Below are 18023 nucleotides of genomic sequence, written 5' to 3'. Positions count from 1 at the left end.
CCCACTTCCACTTAATGAAGAGTAAATATAGTTTCTCTTATGCTTTTCTTAATAATATTTTCTGCCAAGTGCGGTGGCTCACACCTGTAATCCCAGCACTTTGGAAGGCCAAGGCGGGTGAATTGCCTGAGCTCAGGAGTTCGAGACCAGGCTGGCCAACACGGTGAAACCCCGTCTCTACTAAAATACAAAAAATTAGCCAGGTGTGGTGGCACACACCTGTAATCCCAGCTACTCGGGAGGCTGAGACAGGAGAATTGCTTGAACCTGGGAGGCGGACGTTGCAGTGAGCCAAGATCATGCCATCGCACTCCTGCCTGGGCGACATAGCGAGACTCCACCTCAGAAAACAAAACAAAACACACACATACACACACAAACAAAAAACAAACAAAAAAGTTACACATGGGATTTGATTGTGCCCCTAACTCACACATTGTGCAAGGGGCAACTGTATGGATCAGCCCTGTTTCACTAACAATCAATTCTAGTATTTTTCCAGTTTATTCTCTACAAACATAACCTATGGTTTCCAAATACCACCTGTCCTTTCCCATAGTTACAATTTCCTATACTTGAATCATATACTACCTGGACAAGGCCAATGCCAATAATGCTTATGAGCATTTTTTTGTTTTGTTTTGAATTCAGTGGAACTATTTCTAGTGGTTTCATTCTTAAATGTCAGCTCTTGGTTTAACTGTATTTTTCTCTATCATGTTAAGAAAGTATCCATTTAGTCCATATTTTTCTAATAAACTTTTGTGATCAGAAATGGATTTTTCAACAAAATTCTAACTCCTCGCCCTCCGGACAATCATTTATGATTAAGTATTATTATTCCTAATTTAAAGAAAATTAAGGCTCAGAGCTGAAGAACAGAACTCAAATACACTGGCTCCAAATCCCACATGCTTTCCACTATACCAGTAGTTCTTAACCAAGGAGAGAGGCTTTTTATAATAATCTCTCCTCAAGCAGCCCTACCCCTTGCCAATTCAGATGGGAACCATGCATATCTATTTCTCTAGGTTAAGAATTGTAGCAGTTTCTCAAAATGTTTTGTTAGCAGCATTATGACTCAGCAATTCCACTCCCAGATATACACAAGAGAAATAAAAACATAAGTTCATACAAAATTCTTTTTTTTTGAGACAGGATCTCTGTCACCCAGGCTGGAGTGCAGTAGTATGATCAGGGCCCACTGCAGCCTCGGGCTCAAGCAATCCTTCTGCCTGAGCCTAGCCTCCCGAGTAGCTGGGACTACAGGCATGTGCCACCAAAGTGATCCTCCCGCCCCTCCCCAGCCCCCTAAAGTGCAGGGGAAGCCACCGCACCTGGCCCATACAGAATCTTGTACAGGGGCTGGGAGCGTTGGCTCATGCCTGTAATCCCAGCACTTTAGGAGGCTGAAGCTGGCAGATCACTTGAGGTCAGGAGTTTGAGACCAGCCTGGGCAACATGGTGAAACCCCATCTCTAACTGAAAATAACTAAAAATACAAAAATGAGCTGGGCATGGTGGCTCGCACCTGTAATCCCAGCTACTCAGGAGGCTGAGACACAAGAATCACTTGAACCCAGGAGGTGGAGGCTGTAGTGAGCTGAGGTGGTGCCACTGCACTCCAGCCTGGGTGACAGAACAAGACTCTTGCCTCAAAAAAAAAAAAAAAAGAAATCTTGTAATGTTCACAGCAACGTTAGTCCTAAGAGCCAAAAGGTGGAAACAACGCAAATGTCCATCAAATGAGGAACGGCTGAACAAAACGTAGTGTGATCTATGTAATGGAATATTATTTAGACAGACAAATGATGCACTGATAACATGCTACACCGATGATCTCGAAAACATTTTGCTAAATGGAAGCAGCCAGTCCAAAAGACCGCATATTGTTTGATTCCAGTTACATAATACGTCCAGAATAGGCAAATCCATAGAAATAGAAAGCAGATTAGTGATTACTTAGGGCTGGGTTGGGAGGGGAGGTGATGGGGAATGACTGCCAATATGGGGTTTCTTTTTGGGTTGATGGCATGTTCTAGAATGTGGTGATGGTTATGCAAGTCTGAACATACTGAAAACCATTAAATTGCACACTTTAAATGGGTGAATCGCATGGTATGTAAACTATATCTCAACAAAGCTACTGAAAAATTGCTGCACTATACGACAGTTTATATAGCACTCTCACACACACCAGCAATCAAACATCATCAGCTCACTTGTTTGAAATATAAAATTCGAAATACTTGATGCTTCTTAATACATGGACTTACACAGAGAAAACTCACTGTAATGGAGCACTGACCTCTGGCTCTTACATTTAATCCTCCTCTTGTGACCTCCTACCAACATCTAGTAATGTAGTGCAGGTTATATTTCTCAATATCCTCTCCAAAAAGGTGAATGAAAGGGCTTGTTTAGATTTATGCACAGCTATCATAAAAGAAAAATGAAAAAGGACAGGAAATGTACATGTCCTGCCATGGGTATCTGTCATTATGAAGCATTCGATCCCACCAATACGGAGGAAAAAGTCAAAGAAGAAACACACTAAGAGAACTCACTCTGAAATGCAGATAACCCACACCTTCCTCCCCAAACCAGCACTCCCTTCCTTCTTACAAACCCTGCTGGGTGAAGGACGGTCTCTGACCCTCTGTTGCACACTCCTGTGAGAACTTGGTTGAATTCCACCTTCAGAAGTTAACAAGTACTTGACTTCTTCATATCAAGGCTGCTTATTTCCCTACAACTGCCATTCGCTGGCCTTAAGATCTTTCTCTCTTGGGGGCCAGAATGCATTTTTGAAACTGGCGAGACTGGTTCTCATATCCTAGAGTCTTCTCTAACCTTACTCACTGTTTCCATCCCTGTCCCAATCTTCCCCTAAATGCGCTCCTGCTTATCAATACCTTTCAGCCTGCTATTTAGTATATCAGGCTTCGAACCTCCGCTGGGCTACTTTCTGAACTCATCAAACAAACTAGTGGCTATTTCTAATTAATTACTAGTTTTATCATAGATCTGACTTGGAAGTGGCGGGGAGAGAGGACTTTCCCACCAAAAAATTAAACTGTTAAAAAAAATTAACCAGCCGGGCGCAGTAGCTCACACCTGTAATCCCACCACTTTGGGAGGCCGGGCAGGAGGATCACCTGAGGTCAGGAATTCGAGACCAGCCTAGCCAACATGATGAAGCCCCGTCTCTACTAAAAATACAAAAATTAGCTGGGTGTGGTGGCAGGCACCTGTAATCCCAGCTACTTGAGAGGGTGAGGTAGGAGAATCGCTTGAAACCAGGAGACAGAGGTTGCAGTGAGCCAAGATTGCACCATTGCACTCCAGCCTGGGTGACAGAGCAAGACTCCATCTCAAGAAAAAAAATTAGGTTGTTATGTGTAAAAGCTGTTGTAAACTATGGTGTACTGCAGCTGTTTTTAAAAATCAGCTTTATTAAGATATCTACTGGGTGGAGGCCAGGGATGCTGCTGAACACCCTACAATGCACAGGACGGCCTCCACATTAGCAAAGGATCATCTGCTCCGAATGCACATACTGTGGAAGCAGAAGAACCCTGCTGTGAGTTCTCGATACCCCGGCCACCAGACTCAGACTCTTCCCATCACACCTCTCTCTACTTCTTCACATTAATATAACGCTCATACTCCACCCCTAGAATCTGGGCTTGGCCATGTGAATCAGCATCACCCATGAATCACGGTGGTAACTTAACTCAACAGTCACTTCTGAAAGTGTGCTGAATGACATCAATCTCCACATGATGTACCCAGCTGAGATTGTTTTCAAAAAGGGTCCTAGTAATTCCTCCTGACTCTGTCATTCCTTCCACCCACCTCCTTTCCAATATGAATCCAGCTACTCTCATCAAGAGATGGGTTATCTCTCTACCTCCATAATCTGAACTTGGTCATGTGACTTGGTTTTGACTAATGGAGCCTAAGCAAGTATGAGATAGACAAGGCTTGAAAAGTGCCTGTGAGCTGGGACTCGCTGCTGGGACCTTCCACCACCACGTGAAGAAGCCTGGGTTAACCTGGAGGTGAGAGACTGTGGGTGAGGCCACTGCAGTTCATCCAGTGTTAAATTGTGAGAATTAACAAATATTTGTTTGGGGTAGTTTGAGACAAGCAAACACTAATACTGTATTTCACAGCTCCAAACTAAACTGACTTATGAAAAGCAAATCATATTCAATTCCTATTGAGATGTCAGTCAAAGCCCGAGATCTAACTTTCTCTGCAAGTGTTACTGTTAAGCAACACCTGCACCAAGTGTAATGGAACAGATGAACCTGGGGATCAGGGTACAGGACTTTAAGCAAACAATTAGGATTTTTTTTTTTTTGAGACAGAGTCTCGCTCTGTTGCCTAGGCTGGAATGCAGTGGTGCGATATCGGCTCACTGCAGCCTCCACCTCCCAGGTCCAAGAGATGCTCCCACCTCAGCCTCCCAAGTATCTGGGACCACAGGTGCATGCCACCACGTCTGGCTAATTTTTGTATTTTTAGTACAGACAGGGTTTCACCATGTTGGCCAGGCTGGTCTTGAACTCCTGAGCTCAGGTGATCAGCCCACCTCAGAATTAGGCTTGTTAAAACATTTTTAACAATTAGGGCACATGACATGCCTCTACAGCTCACCTAACTCCGTATCAGGAAGACACCTCATCAAATGCCTTGAAAAAATCCAGATATACTATGTTCCAGCACTCCCATGGCTGGCAGTCAAAAACCCTATTCCAAAATTAGTTCAATCAAAATTAGTTGAAAAGGTTCTTAAACACACCCATATTGACTCCTACATGATCATCTCTTTCAGGTCTGATCTTTGCTTCTACAATTTCTCCTGGAATCAATGTCACTTTAAATGGGGTTATTTATCTGTGTCCAGACCTCTACCACTTCCATTATCCCAAGGCTATTCTCAAAAATGAATTATAAACATTAGTTGAACTCATCAATTGGGACAACTTACCCCAAACCACACTCTTGACCTTATGCAGAATCATTCACTTTTAAAGTCAAACTCTTGTAACCTCCCAGTCCCTACTCATAAAAGACTTACTCTTGAATACTGTCCTTTCTCTCTTAGCACGTTCCCTTCAGGCTTTAGTCCTTCCCTGCAAGGTTCATGGAGACCCAGCAACTCCATTCTTTCTGCAGGCATATCACTGTCTTGTCCTTCTGCTACACCATCCCTAAAATACCCAGATCAATCCAACCCCCTGCCCCTCCTCCCACTCTCACAGCCAAGATTTAGGTGAGGGAGGGGGACACTGAGAGAGAGAACTAGAGGTTGAAGTCACTACAAACCGCCTGGCAATCCTAGGTTATTGCCTGCCACCTCTTCTTCATAGAGGAACGTGACCATTAGTTAAGCCTATCCTAAGGCTTTTTTTTTTTTTTTGGAGACGGAGTCTCGCTCTGTTACCCAGGCTGGAGTGCAGTGGCACGATCTTGGCTCACTGCAAGCTCTGCCTCCCGGGTTCACACCATTCTCCTGTCTCAGCCCCCCGAGTAGCTGGGACTACAGGCACCCGCCACAATGCCCAGCTGATTTTTTGTATTTTTTAGTAGAGACGGGGTTTCACAATGTTAGCCAGGATAGTCTCAATCTCCTGACCTCGTGATCCACCCGCCTCGGCCTCCCAAAGTGCTGGGATTACAGGCGTGAGCCACCGTACCCGGCCAAGCCTTTCTTCCAAAAGTAGCTGCATCGATCACTGCCTCCTTTGTTGAGTGCCAACAAAAGATGTTTCTTCCCCCTCCATGGATTCCCACTGGTCATTCTATTACATTCTTCTATTCTCCCTCTCCTACTCTTTCCCATTAACATACAATGAACGTTAAGATTTAAAAAAATGAGGCCTGGCGCAGTGGCTCATGCCTGTAATCCCAGCACTTTGGGAGGCCGAAGTGACCGGATCATGAGGTCTTCAAAACCGGCCTGGCCAACATGGTGAAACCCGTCTCTACTAAAAATACAAAAATTAGCTGGGCATGGTGGCACGAGCCTGTAATCCCAGCTACTAGGTAGGCTGAGGCAGCAGAATTGCTTGAACCGGGACCCGGGAGATGGAGGTTGCAGGGAGCCGAGATTGCACCAGTGCACTCCAGCCTGGGCTACAGAGTGAAACTCCGCCTCAAAAAAAAAATTAAAAAATAAGTAAGTAAATAAATAAAATAAAAAATAAATGATGCATTTCAATCCCACCTCTTCCTGGTTCTTTCAAAATCAAGGTTCTGGAATTAAGTCTATAATTGTTACCATTTCTTCAATGTTTCACTCCCTCCTCAACCCCACAGCCCTACACAGTCGTCACTGTCTTCCGACCCCAGGCATCCAGTGCTCTTGGTCTTCATCTTAAGTCTGAACTTACAGAGGCATCTAACCCTGATGACCGCTCTTTCCTGAGGCTCTCCTCCCCTTGTCAGCCTTCTTTCCTGGTCTTTCCTTCCTCGTTCCAGTCACTACTTAAGTGCCAACCACTCCCCAGCACTTTACACTGTGACACAGATGCTACATTTTTCTCTGGGTGACCTTTGTTCTGCATGGTTCCAACACACATGGATACAAAGTGGCTCCCTCTTGAATGTCAGTTCTACCAGGGAAGAGGATATTATATTCTGCAGCTGTTAGGCCAGCCTGGTTATTAGTGGATCCTAAATGTTTCTTTGCTTACACTGTGCCAGGGCACTGTTACGAATGGCGGTCAAATTGACCTGTAGCCAAGTTAATTTGCCTCCACTTAAGTGTTTCCTCAAATTCAGCAGAACACCAGAATTCATCTTTTCCACCATTTTCTCCTCCTCTTTCTTCTTCTATCTCTGGCCACCCATTTCTGCCTCTCCAACCTGCCCTTGCCATTCTTGTCCAGGTCCCTGAAGACTAGACCTGACAATCTACTCCTCAGCCTCCCCTTGCTCTGCCTCACTGTCGTACTCAGTTTCCACACTGCTGCCTGGGATCTCTCCACACCAAAAATTAGATTATGGTCCTCTTCAGCCTGAAGAGACTCACCATGGCTTAAGAAGAAACAAACCTCAGAAGGCCCTTCGTGAACTGGTTCCTGTTAACCTCTTTCAACTCATTTCCTGCTACTCCCTCAAAAAGCGCACCACCACAGCATTCCCTGAATGCCACCAACAAGGACTAGACAAATCATGCCACCAGTTCTCCTTTTCCATCCTGAAACTAAGCGTCCTATGCCCTCTGCCTGGCTATTCCTTCCTCCAACCTCTCCCCCTCCCTCAAGTTCCCCAAAGACACTGCGCAGGCATCACTTCCTCTAGGAAACCCTCCCTGACGACCAATGTCAACTAAGCGTCCGTCTCCAGTAGCACAGCACCCTAGGCTTACTTCAATTTCTTTTGTGGAATCAAGATCCCCACAGATGTTCAACAGGACTCCCATCACAACCGTATCTTTCCTAGGATTTTAGATCAGTGCATTTATTTCTTTCACCTGCCTAAAATGTCTACAAAATATTCAAATGCTTACATTCAAATACTCAAATGTCTGCCGGGCACGGTGGCTCATGCCTGTAATCCTAGCACTTTGGGAGGCCAAGGCAGGTGGTTCACCTGAGGTCAGGAGTTCAACACCAGCCTGACCAACATGGTGCAACCCTGTCTCTATTAAAAATACAAAAAAATTAGTTGGGCATGGTGGCATGTGCTACTTGGGAGGCTGCAGCAGGAGAATCGCTTGAACCTGGGAGGTGGAGGTTGCAGTGAGCTGAGATCGTGCCATTGAACTCCAGCCTGGGAAATAAGAGGGAAAATCAGTCTCAGCAAACAAACAAACAAAAAAAACACTCGAATGTCTACGAAAATATCTTATATACAATATAAATAACTAGCATCTCTTTTCTTCCTTTGATCTTCACCCAAATCCTCAAAACATGCTCCAAACTCCAGTTTGCAAATTCCACATAAAACTATATTATTCTGGTTTTTATTTGCTATACAAAAGGTTTTCTCTTCCTCCCAGATCTGTTTCTTTTGAGTGAGGTATCTGCTTCCATTCGGTTCTGAGTGGTACCCTCATGCCTCCTGGCAATATCTCTAAGACTCCAAACAGCAAAACTACAGCACTTACCTCATGTTAAAAATCTCAAGCTCTCCTTTGTTAAATGACATTCAAAAAACACACTGCAATTGTGGGATCGAATGTTTTCTAAAAGAAACCGGGTTACACTTGTATTGAGTAATACATCTTTCAACTGTCCTAAAGGAAATGAGTTCTTCTGTATTTAAACCTAGATGACACGCCACCATCTCAAGGTTAACCAATGGAAAAATTATTAAATATGCAGCAGTTTAAAAGGATTTTCCATGCATCTGCAAGCAATGGAACATATGCTAAAATTAATTGAAAGAGATCAATTGAAGCAACAGCTGGTATCCACTTTACCCATGACCCCTTTTCTAGAAAAAACAAAAACTTAAAACAAGAGCCTTAGACTTCGTTTTTTTTTTTTTTGGAGATAGCGTGTCGCCCAGGCTAGAGTGCAGTGGCACAATCTCAGCTCACTGTAGCCTGTCTCCCTGGTTCTAGTGATTCTCATGCCTCAGCCTCCGAGCAGCTGGGACTATAGGCGCATGCCACCATGCCCGCTAATTTTTTTTTTTTTTTTTGAGACAGAGTCTCGCTCTGTTGCCCAGGCTGGAGTGCAGTGCAAGCTGCGCCACCCCGGGTTCACGCCATTCTCCTGCCTCAGCCTCCCGAGTAGCTGGGGCTACAGGTGACCGCCACCACGCCCGACTAATTTTCTTGTATTTTTAGTAGAGGCGGGGTTTCACCGTGTTTGCCAGGATGGTCTCGATCTCCTAACCTCGTGATCCACCCACCTCAGCCTCCCAAAGTGCTGGGATTACAGGTGTGAGCCACCGCGCCTGGCCTAATTTTTGTATTTTCTGTAGACACAGGGCTTCACCATGTTGGCCAGGCTGGTCTCAAACTCCTGACCTCAGGTGACCCGCCCGCCTCCACCTCCCAGAGTGCTGGGATTACAGGCGTGAGTCAGCCAGCCTCCCAAAGTGCTGGGATTACAAACCATGAGCCTTAGACTTTGAAAAAAAAATTTTAAGGCAAATTAAACATTTCCACCTTTAAAATCAGAAGATTATCACTTTATAAAACTGTTGTGAAATTAAATGGGAAAAGTACATAAAAATGCTTCCCAAGGTGACAGTAAACATCAAACTATATTACAATATTTCATCTAAGTGTGTAATTTAAAAAATCTCATCTTCCCGGCCGGGTGTGGTGGCTTACGCCTGTAATCCCAGCACGTTGGGAGGCCGAGGTGGGTGGATCACGAGGTCAGAAGATTGAGACCATCCTGGCTAACACGGTGAAACCCCATCTCTACTAAAAATACAAAAAGTTAGCCGGGCGTGGTGGTGGGCGCCTGTAGTCCCAGCTACTCGGGAGGCTGAGGCAGGAGAATGGCGTGAACCTGGGAGGCAGAGCTTGCAGTGAGCTGAGATCGCGCCACTGCACTCCAGCCTGGGCGACAGAGAAAGACTCTGTCTCAAAAAAAAAAAAAACATACCAAAAAGTACTGTAAGTTTTCCACTGCGGTCCAGACGCGTTTTGGTCATCATTTATTAATACACATACACACACACACACACACACAGCCAGATGATGAAAAGAGAAAACCAAGATCAAAATGCAACAGGGTACCAAAAAATGAAAGTAAGAGGCAGTTGTAATTCACTCAGCAAGTGTTTTTGAGAATCTACATGCCACAGCTCCAAATAATGTTGGTAGAAATACATTCTATGTAAGTTTTAAAAATTTAATCTGTTAATGATAGCTTTGTTTGAAGTTGTGCCATATTGTTTTCCCTTCCTCAATAAATAGATCAAGTTCCAAAAATCTGAAGTCTTTTTCTACGTGGCCAGCAAACGATGAAAAACAAAAACATGCCTGCAGGTGGATCACTTGAGGTCAGGAGTTTGAGATCAGCCTGGCTAACATGGTGAAACCTGGTCTCTATTAAAAATGCAAAAATTAGCCAGGCGTGGTGGTGGGCACCTGTAATCCCAGCTACTGGGGAGGCTGAGGTAGGAGAATTGCTTGAATCCAGGAGGGGGAGGTTGCAGTGAGTTGAGATTGGACCACTGTACCCCAGCCTGGGCAACAGAGCAAGACTGTCTCCAAAAAGCCATCTTTCAAATTGGTAAATAATCCCCGAGGAGGCCAGAAGAGTAAGAAAATACAGATAAAAGACCGATGTGCTGAAAAATGGTGAAGCTGGGTGTACGGGGGTTACTGTACTATTTGTCTTTATTTTGTATGTTTGAAAGTTTCCATTAGTCAAAGGGAAAAAAAAGGCAATCACTCCAAAGAAGCATAAGGGAGATGGGCCCTTGCCTCAAATAAGCTGGCATCGAGCCTACCCCTGCTTCAACCTCATTTTCCTTCCTAGAGGACAAAGGGCAATGGGTGCCTTTTGAATTCTGAAACATGTATACATAATACCTATTCAAACACATCTTTCAAAACTTTCAAGCATACCCTGTACTAGTGAGGACCTTAAACATTATTCTTAGCTGGTTTTCCAGCAATTCCCCTCTTGGGTCTGTCTTAACGTACGAATTGTGCCTGAAAGATACCAGATGCTCCTTGACGTACAACTCATTTATGGGGACATGACCCTCCTAAGTGGAGGAGCTTACTGAATGCCTACTGCTTTTGCACCATCGTAAAGTTGAAAAATCGTCAGGTTAAGGTCAGGCGCAGTGGCTCATGCCTGTAACCCCAGCACTTCCGGAGGCCAAGGCGGGCACGTCACCTGAGGCCAGGAGTTGGAGACCAGCCTGGCCAACAAGGGGAAACCCTATTTCTACTAAAAATACAAAATTAGCCGGGCGTAGCGGTACGTGCCTGTAATCCCAGCTACTTGGGAAGCTGAGGCAGGAGAATCGCTGGAACTCAGGAGGCAGAGGTGGTAGTAAGCTGAGATCGCGCCACTGCACTCCACCCTGAGCAATAGAGCAAGGCTGTCTCAAAAAAAAGAAAAAAGAAAAATCGTTAAGTTAAACCATCTGAAATCAGGGACCATCTATACCCACACATCAATATTATTTACAATGTAAATTTGGAAACAGCCTAAATACTAAGCAAAAAAATAATTAAATTATGATATATCCACAGGATTATTCAGCTACTGAAAATAATGACAGAATATCATTGAAATGATGTCAAGTGAAAAAAGCAAGGTGCAAAAGAATATAAACTGTAGAAAAAGACACGATGGAAATATCCCTGCATGTGAATCATTATGGTGATTCTTCTTGTCATTTTCCCCCGAAATTTCTAGCATCCTGAAAGGCCACCAACATTTTTGTCTTCAGTAGTCAATCCCATTGTTCACAGCCTTCCAAAGACTACAGACTCCCTTAAATAGGCATGGCATTCCAAAATCCAAGATATTCTAGAATATTCCTTCCCTACTCCCTTGTCCCCACTAGCTTTCCTCGCCTTGGAATGCCCTTTTCTGTTGTTCGTATTCTCCTCTCCTGTTCATCATTCTTCTCGCCTTTCTGAGTAGGGTCATTTTTTTCAACCTAGTAGGAAAAATAACTTCCAGTCTTAATCTCTATTACACAGATACAAGACCTAATGTGAAGGTTTGAAAATAATAACATCTATTCTCTATAGTAGGGGTGCCCAACGGGTCCATGGCCTGTCACGAACCTGGCTGCAGAGCAAGAAGTCTGTCGCTCCCCACTGCTCGAATTACCACCTGAGCTCCGCCTCCTGTCAGATCAGCGGTGGCATTAGATTCTCAAAGGAGTGCCAACTATACTGTGAACTGCACACAAAAGGGATGTAGGCTGCATGGTCCTTATGAGAATCTAATGCCTGATGATCTGTCACTGTCTCCCATCACCCCCAGACGGGACCATCTAATTGTAGAACAAGCTCAGGGCTCCCACTGATCCTACATTACGGTGAGTTGTATAATTATTACATTACATACTACAATGTAGCAATAATAAAGTGCACAATAAATGCAATGTGCTTGATTCATCCCCAAACCATCCCCTTACCCCTCACCCCACCCAGTCCATGGAAAAACTGTCTTCCATGAAACGGGTCCCTGGTGCCAAAAAGGTTGGGGACCACTGCTCTTTAGCCTACCCAGGCCAGGCGGGCCCTCACATCATAACATACTGCCAATGAGTATGGGGTTATCCGCATGGCTACTCACTATGCTGCACCTCCACTGCAAAGACATGCTCACTGCTTCATGTTAGATTGCTACAAAAGCAGTCTGTATAGAAAGTCAAAAATTCAAGCTGATTTCTACATTCTTAAACAACTAGCACCATAGGCATTTTGTTTCCCAGATCTGGGTTTTTTAAATATGGTAGCTTAAGAGTCATATGAGTAATTCCTTTCAGACAGCTCAAGAAATGTAAATCATCTCTACGGCTTCAAAAGAAACCTGGCTTTTTAAAGCCTTCCCCTCGCTCCCTTAGCCATTCCTCACTTCCCTGCCCACGGCAGCTGCTCTTCATACTCAGCTTGCGGCAGGTTGGGGGTGGATCAGTGACTCCTCTTCAGCTACTGTCATTACATGTTCAGCTGGCCACTGCTGTCACTGTCATACTCCCAACTCGGACACCCCTGCTCAGAGGAAAGCTGGGTACCTGGGTCCCACTCACCAAAATGGGCTTTCTCTCTCCAAAGACAGGTACCCTTCCAAAGGTTAAGAAGCCCAAGAGTTTATTTGGAATAATTTTATTGTTTTAATGTTATGTTAAAAATCTATATTATGTAAGAACACTCTCTTTCCTATTCACAACCAAAACTTTTTTTTTTTTTTAGAGACAGAGTCTCGCACTGTCACCCAGGCTGGAGTGCAGTGGTATGACCTCGGCTCACTGCAACCTCTGCCTCTTGGGTTCAAGTGATTCTCCTACCTCAGCCTCTCTAGTAGCTGGGATTACAGGCATGCGCCACCATGCCCAGCTAATTTTTGTTATTTTTAGTACAGATGGGATTTCACCATGTTGAGCAGGCTGGTCTTGAACTCCTGACCTCAATTGATCAACCCACCTCGACCTCCCAAAGTGCTGGGATTACAGGCGTGAGCCACTACACCCGGCCCATAACCAAAACTTAATGCCATGCAGCACATATTAGCAGTATTCAACTCAGGTAAAGAAAAGTCTATTTCTGTAGGACACACACTTAAGAAGTGAAATGCTGGGAGCAATTTAACTAAGACTTCACCAGTTCTTTAAACAGAAAGAAAAGACTCATGCACATGGTCTTTTAAGATTTACAATTTTTATTTTTTCTACAAAATCATGGTAGCAAACCAATTATTTATAACTATTTACCTTAAAATTAAAGCTTTCTTTTGGGAATTTTTTTTTCTTTTTTTCAAGATGGAGTCTTGCTCTGTCACCCAGGCTGGAGTGCAGTGGTGCAATCTCAACTCCCTGCAACCTCTGCCTCCCAGGTTCAAGTAATTCTCTGGCCTCAGCCTCCCAAGTGGCTAGAATTACAGGTGCATGCCACCACACCCAGCTAATTTTTTGTATTTTTAGTAGAGACAAGTTTCACCATGTTGGTCAGGCTGGTCTCCAACTCCTGACCTCATGGTCCACCTGCCTCAGCCTCCCAAAGTGCTGGGATTACAGGCGTGAGCCACCGTGCCTGACCCAGGGAATTTTTTAAATCAGTTTTCGTGTAACTAATTTTCTACCACTCAAATTCATAAATTCATTTAGCAAAATATCAAAATTTTCAAGATTTCTACAAATGACAATTTTAAGTAAAATAATATGTTTTGGTAGTTAATCAAAATGATAGCGGACACCTAAAATGGAATTTGGGGAAGATACAGAAAAATAATTCTGAGAGGAGAGGCCATAAGGCAGCTAGTATTGGTAGCCTTTGTAGAAAGGCAACATTTAGCTGCATTATAATTATAGACCGGGCTGGGTGTGGTGGCTCACACCTGTAATCCCAGTACTTTGGGAGGCCAAGATGGGCAGATTGCTTGAGTCCAGGAGCTCAAGACCAGCCTGGACAACATGGCAACACCCCGTTCCTACAAAAAACAATACAAAAAAATAGCCAGGTGTGGTGGCATGCTCCTGTAGTCCCAACTACTTGGGTGGCTGGGGCTGGAGGATCACTTTAGCCTGTGAGGTGGAGGCTGCAGTGAGCCATGCTCCAGCCTGGGTGACAGAGTGAGACCTTGCCTCAAAAAAAAAAAAAAAAAAAAAAAAAAAAACCAAGCAATCAAATGCACACATAATTATAGACTGGAATATCTGGTAAAACACTAAGTAACTTTCAAAAGAAGGCAAAGAGAAGATAACGTTTTATATCATTTAAAAGTGGTATTTCCCTTTGACTACCGAGCACAGAAAGTGGTCCTTGAGGCTGGGCACGGTGGCTCACGCCTGTAATCCCAGCACTTCGGGAGGCTGAGGTGGGCAGATCACCTGAAGTCAGGAGTTCGAGCTCAGCCTGGCCAACATGGAAACCCTGTCTCTATCAAAACTACAAAAATTCACTGGGCTTGGTGGTGGGTGCCTGTAATCCCAGCTACTTGGGAGGCTGAGGCAGGAGAATCACTTGAACCTGGGAGGCAGAGGTTGCGGTGAGCCGAGATATCACACCACTGCCGACTGCACTCCAGCCTGGGTGACAGAGCAAGACTCCGTCTCAAAAAAATTAAAATAAAATACAATAAAATAAAATAAGGTTAGGACTGCTGATATTGGGAATGGGCAAAGAAGGGAAAAGTAACTACTTTTCCCATCCAGCTCCTGACAGCCACAAGGTACTGAATGTCTTGTGCTGGCGTCCCATCAGTTGAGAGCCTCATGCTGCAGGAGCTCCCCAGTCTCAACCCTGCATCCTACTCATTAGGAAACCACCACCACACAGGCGGCAAATCACTGATAATAAAGCCAGCCTTAGGGCTGAAAACGAGTCACTAGAACACCAGCAAAATTTCCATAATCCCCAAAGAATTAACGATTTGCTCAGATTTCAAGTAAATTGTTCTTATTTATTTGGGTGAACATTATACACTGTTCAAGTTCCATAACTTTTTAAGTGGAAATACAGTACAAACGTAGCTAAAGCTAATTCCCTTTTTTCAGTTCAGACGCTTGGAAACGAAGACAAAGGGATAGACAATTATCGCTGGCTGTGAGCTGTTGTGGGCACTCCATTATCGACACATTCCTGAATAGGTAATGGCGTGCTGAATTCCAGCCAGCTGTAGTCCAGACCGGTATCACTTTTTAAAAATAACCACTTTCTCTCTTCTTCAACATAGGTGACGGCTGCACAACACTGAATGTACCCAATGCCACTCATCTGCACTTGAAATCTGATGTGACTATGTGACAGTTATGTTATGCAACTTTTACCTCGATAAAAACACATCGTTTTCTCCACTCTTTTCAATAATTTAAAGATTGGCTTAATAAATAAGGCTTCCTTGAGTACAAGAGATGAAATCCTACTCTTAGGTTTGCAGTTAATCCAGGACTGCAATGAGGATGAACATTTAGCGCCATGTTGAACCTCAGTAGAATTCAAAAGACACATAGATTTCCAAAATAATCAGAAAAAGCACTTAATATCTGCTTCAGTTACTGTGAAGGCTAACACATGAAAGGCAAGCTGTATGATCTGTATTCTTTCCACGCCCAAGAAGAGAACAATTCAAGCCACATGACTTAGAATAATGGTTGGCAGAACTCCACCTCTGAAGAGTCTACAGAGGTACCATTACTCCATTAGTGATAATAGCTACTGATCTCCTCGAAGAGCTGGGGGGGGGAGGGGGAATGGAATATTTAAGATAGAAAGAATGTGAAAGTCTATTGATCCTACTAGGAAGATTTAGAAAAATTATGATAGCCTTTTGCCACCTTTGCCCTCCCACCCCTCATTGAGTTAAACTGCTTAACTCAGTAACTTCAACAAAATTAGTAACCCTGAACCTTTTCTCCCCCTGAGGCAAGTACCAGTAGCCTACTTAAAATAATAACTTCTCAAGAGACTAGTAAAAGTCAAAGGACAAGACAGTATTGTCTAATACGTAGGATACATCTAGGTGTTCACTCTCCTTCAATACAAGACTAAACATCTGTCTTAAAAGACCTAACATTCCTCTTTCCTTCTTTTCAAAATACTGCACAATACAGTACTTCTGTCCTGGTTACCCACAAAGAACTATCATTCTGCACAGATCCCAATAGTGTTAGCACTAGGATAATTTCATTAAACTCAAATAAATTTTAATCCCTCTATCAACAGGATGATTTCGGCCTTAAAAGAGAGCTCACTTGAGTGGTAAGATTGGTTTCTTTCTCTGCAGTTTCCAAATTCTCCACGATGACTTTTATAAACAGGAAGAAAATTTATTAGGTAGTTGCCATTTTGGAACACCTACTACATTTCTTATTGAATCCGCACAACTTTTTCAAGTATTGTCCCATTTTACAGATGAGGAAAATGAGGGACAGAGCCTATTTCCTTAAAGTCACAGGAAACAGATTTGAAAAAAGGTTTTTATTTTACAAACTGTTCTTTCCTCTATACTGTGAAGGAGCAGAAGCACAAATCTAGTAAAAAACAAACTTCCCAAATCTCAACTTAAAAGGCTTTGGAACGGGTTTTCATTCCCTACTAGTAACTGAAAATGACTCAGTAGGAAGTCATCATTTTTTTAAGGTTTTTATTAAAACCTGCCAAATTAATTATCTGCAATAAACACAAGTATACATCCCATCTGTGCACTAGTGTCATAAACTATATTCTTGTTTAAAATTTCTACTTTTATTCCATAAATTATCGTTTAAAATTTCTACTTTTATTCCATCATTGCCCAGTATTTTAAATAAGTGAGATGAATGTTTAAAAATATAAAAAAGCATCTTATAAACTTTTGTGAGAAAGCTAGCAATAGGGTGAACAAGGCCTAGCTAGAGGTCACAGATTTGCATGTCTAAGGGTAAATGATATCCTTATTTTTTGGACTAATTCTCATCTGGTGGAATATGAAGTGCTCGATTCCACCTGGCTTATCGGCTAATTTCTGCATTACCTTGGATAAATGCCATTTGCACACTCCCTACCAGCCCTTAGGTGCATTGCAGCCTCTGTGTCATTGTGTGTGACATCACTTGGTTGCTATGGATATAGGTGCGAGGTCACTCGCTTTCCTGTGGAACTAGAAATATGGAAAAATTAGAAGAGTCTAAATAACACGAACTGAAGATATTTCCAATACTGATACCTATTAGAAGTGCAACTTACATCATTTAAGCATTAAAACCTTGTAAGACAGCGACTGTGGCCACAGCAGTATTCCGAATTTCAGAATCAGTTCTCTTCAATAAGACAAAAACCTTTCTTTGTTAACATAGCTGCTTTAAATATAAAGGTATCAGCATTGTCCTCTTTTGAGAACCAGTAAATTTATTCAAGAATTGATCTGTAATATCAATAATGCTTCATTTAAAAGATGTAACACGCAAGGTACACTCCAGCATCCACTTCACAATGGAGATGAATTTGAAAATCTTTGTTACATAAGGCAGGAAATTAAATATTAAGATAGTGGGGGCCCGAAATCATTAGATTAATTTTCTACCTTTCATTTCATAATGCTCAATACTTCCCCCTCCTCTAATATCAAACTGGTTGACAGCCCATTAGATAAATGTGGTGTTACTGACAAAATGGTGCAATACAGGGATGAACCTGCAACCCAGACAAAATGCGACAACTGGAGATCGGTATTCTCTTTTCATCAGCATGAAGATGTACTCGCTTAAACAAAAAAAAGCCTCAGATGCATCTAACAACCAAAAATTTTTAAAAAGACTTTTTCCCCTTTAAAATAACTCCTCCCAGCCTCCACCCAGTCTAGGCTCTCTGCAATATGACAAATGCAGAATCTTCTGGAATGACTTGATACTGCCTCTCACCACGG

General features: G+C 43.2%; 1 protein-coding gene across 1 annotated transcript in view; it reads right to left on the bottom strand.

Moving 5' to 3' along the window:
- Window positions 1-18023, bottom strand: part of YWHAG (tyrosine 3-monooxygenase/tryptophan 5-monooxygenase activation protein gamma) — a 32548-nt gene that overhangs the window by 12977 nt on the left and 1548 nt on the right. The window lies entirely within an intron of this gene.

The sequence above is a fragment of the Pan paniscus genome, chromosome 6 (assembly GCF_029289425.2).
Source record: "Pan paniscus chromosome 6, NHGRI_mPanPan1-v2.0_pri, whole genome shotgun sequence".
NCBI classification, from domain to species: Eukaryota; Metazoa; Chordata; class Mammalia; order Primates; family Hominidae; genus Pan; species Pan paniscus.
This window is presented reverse-complemented; position numbering and strand designations above follow the sequence as displayed.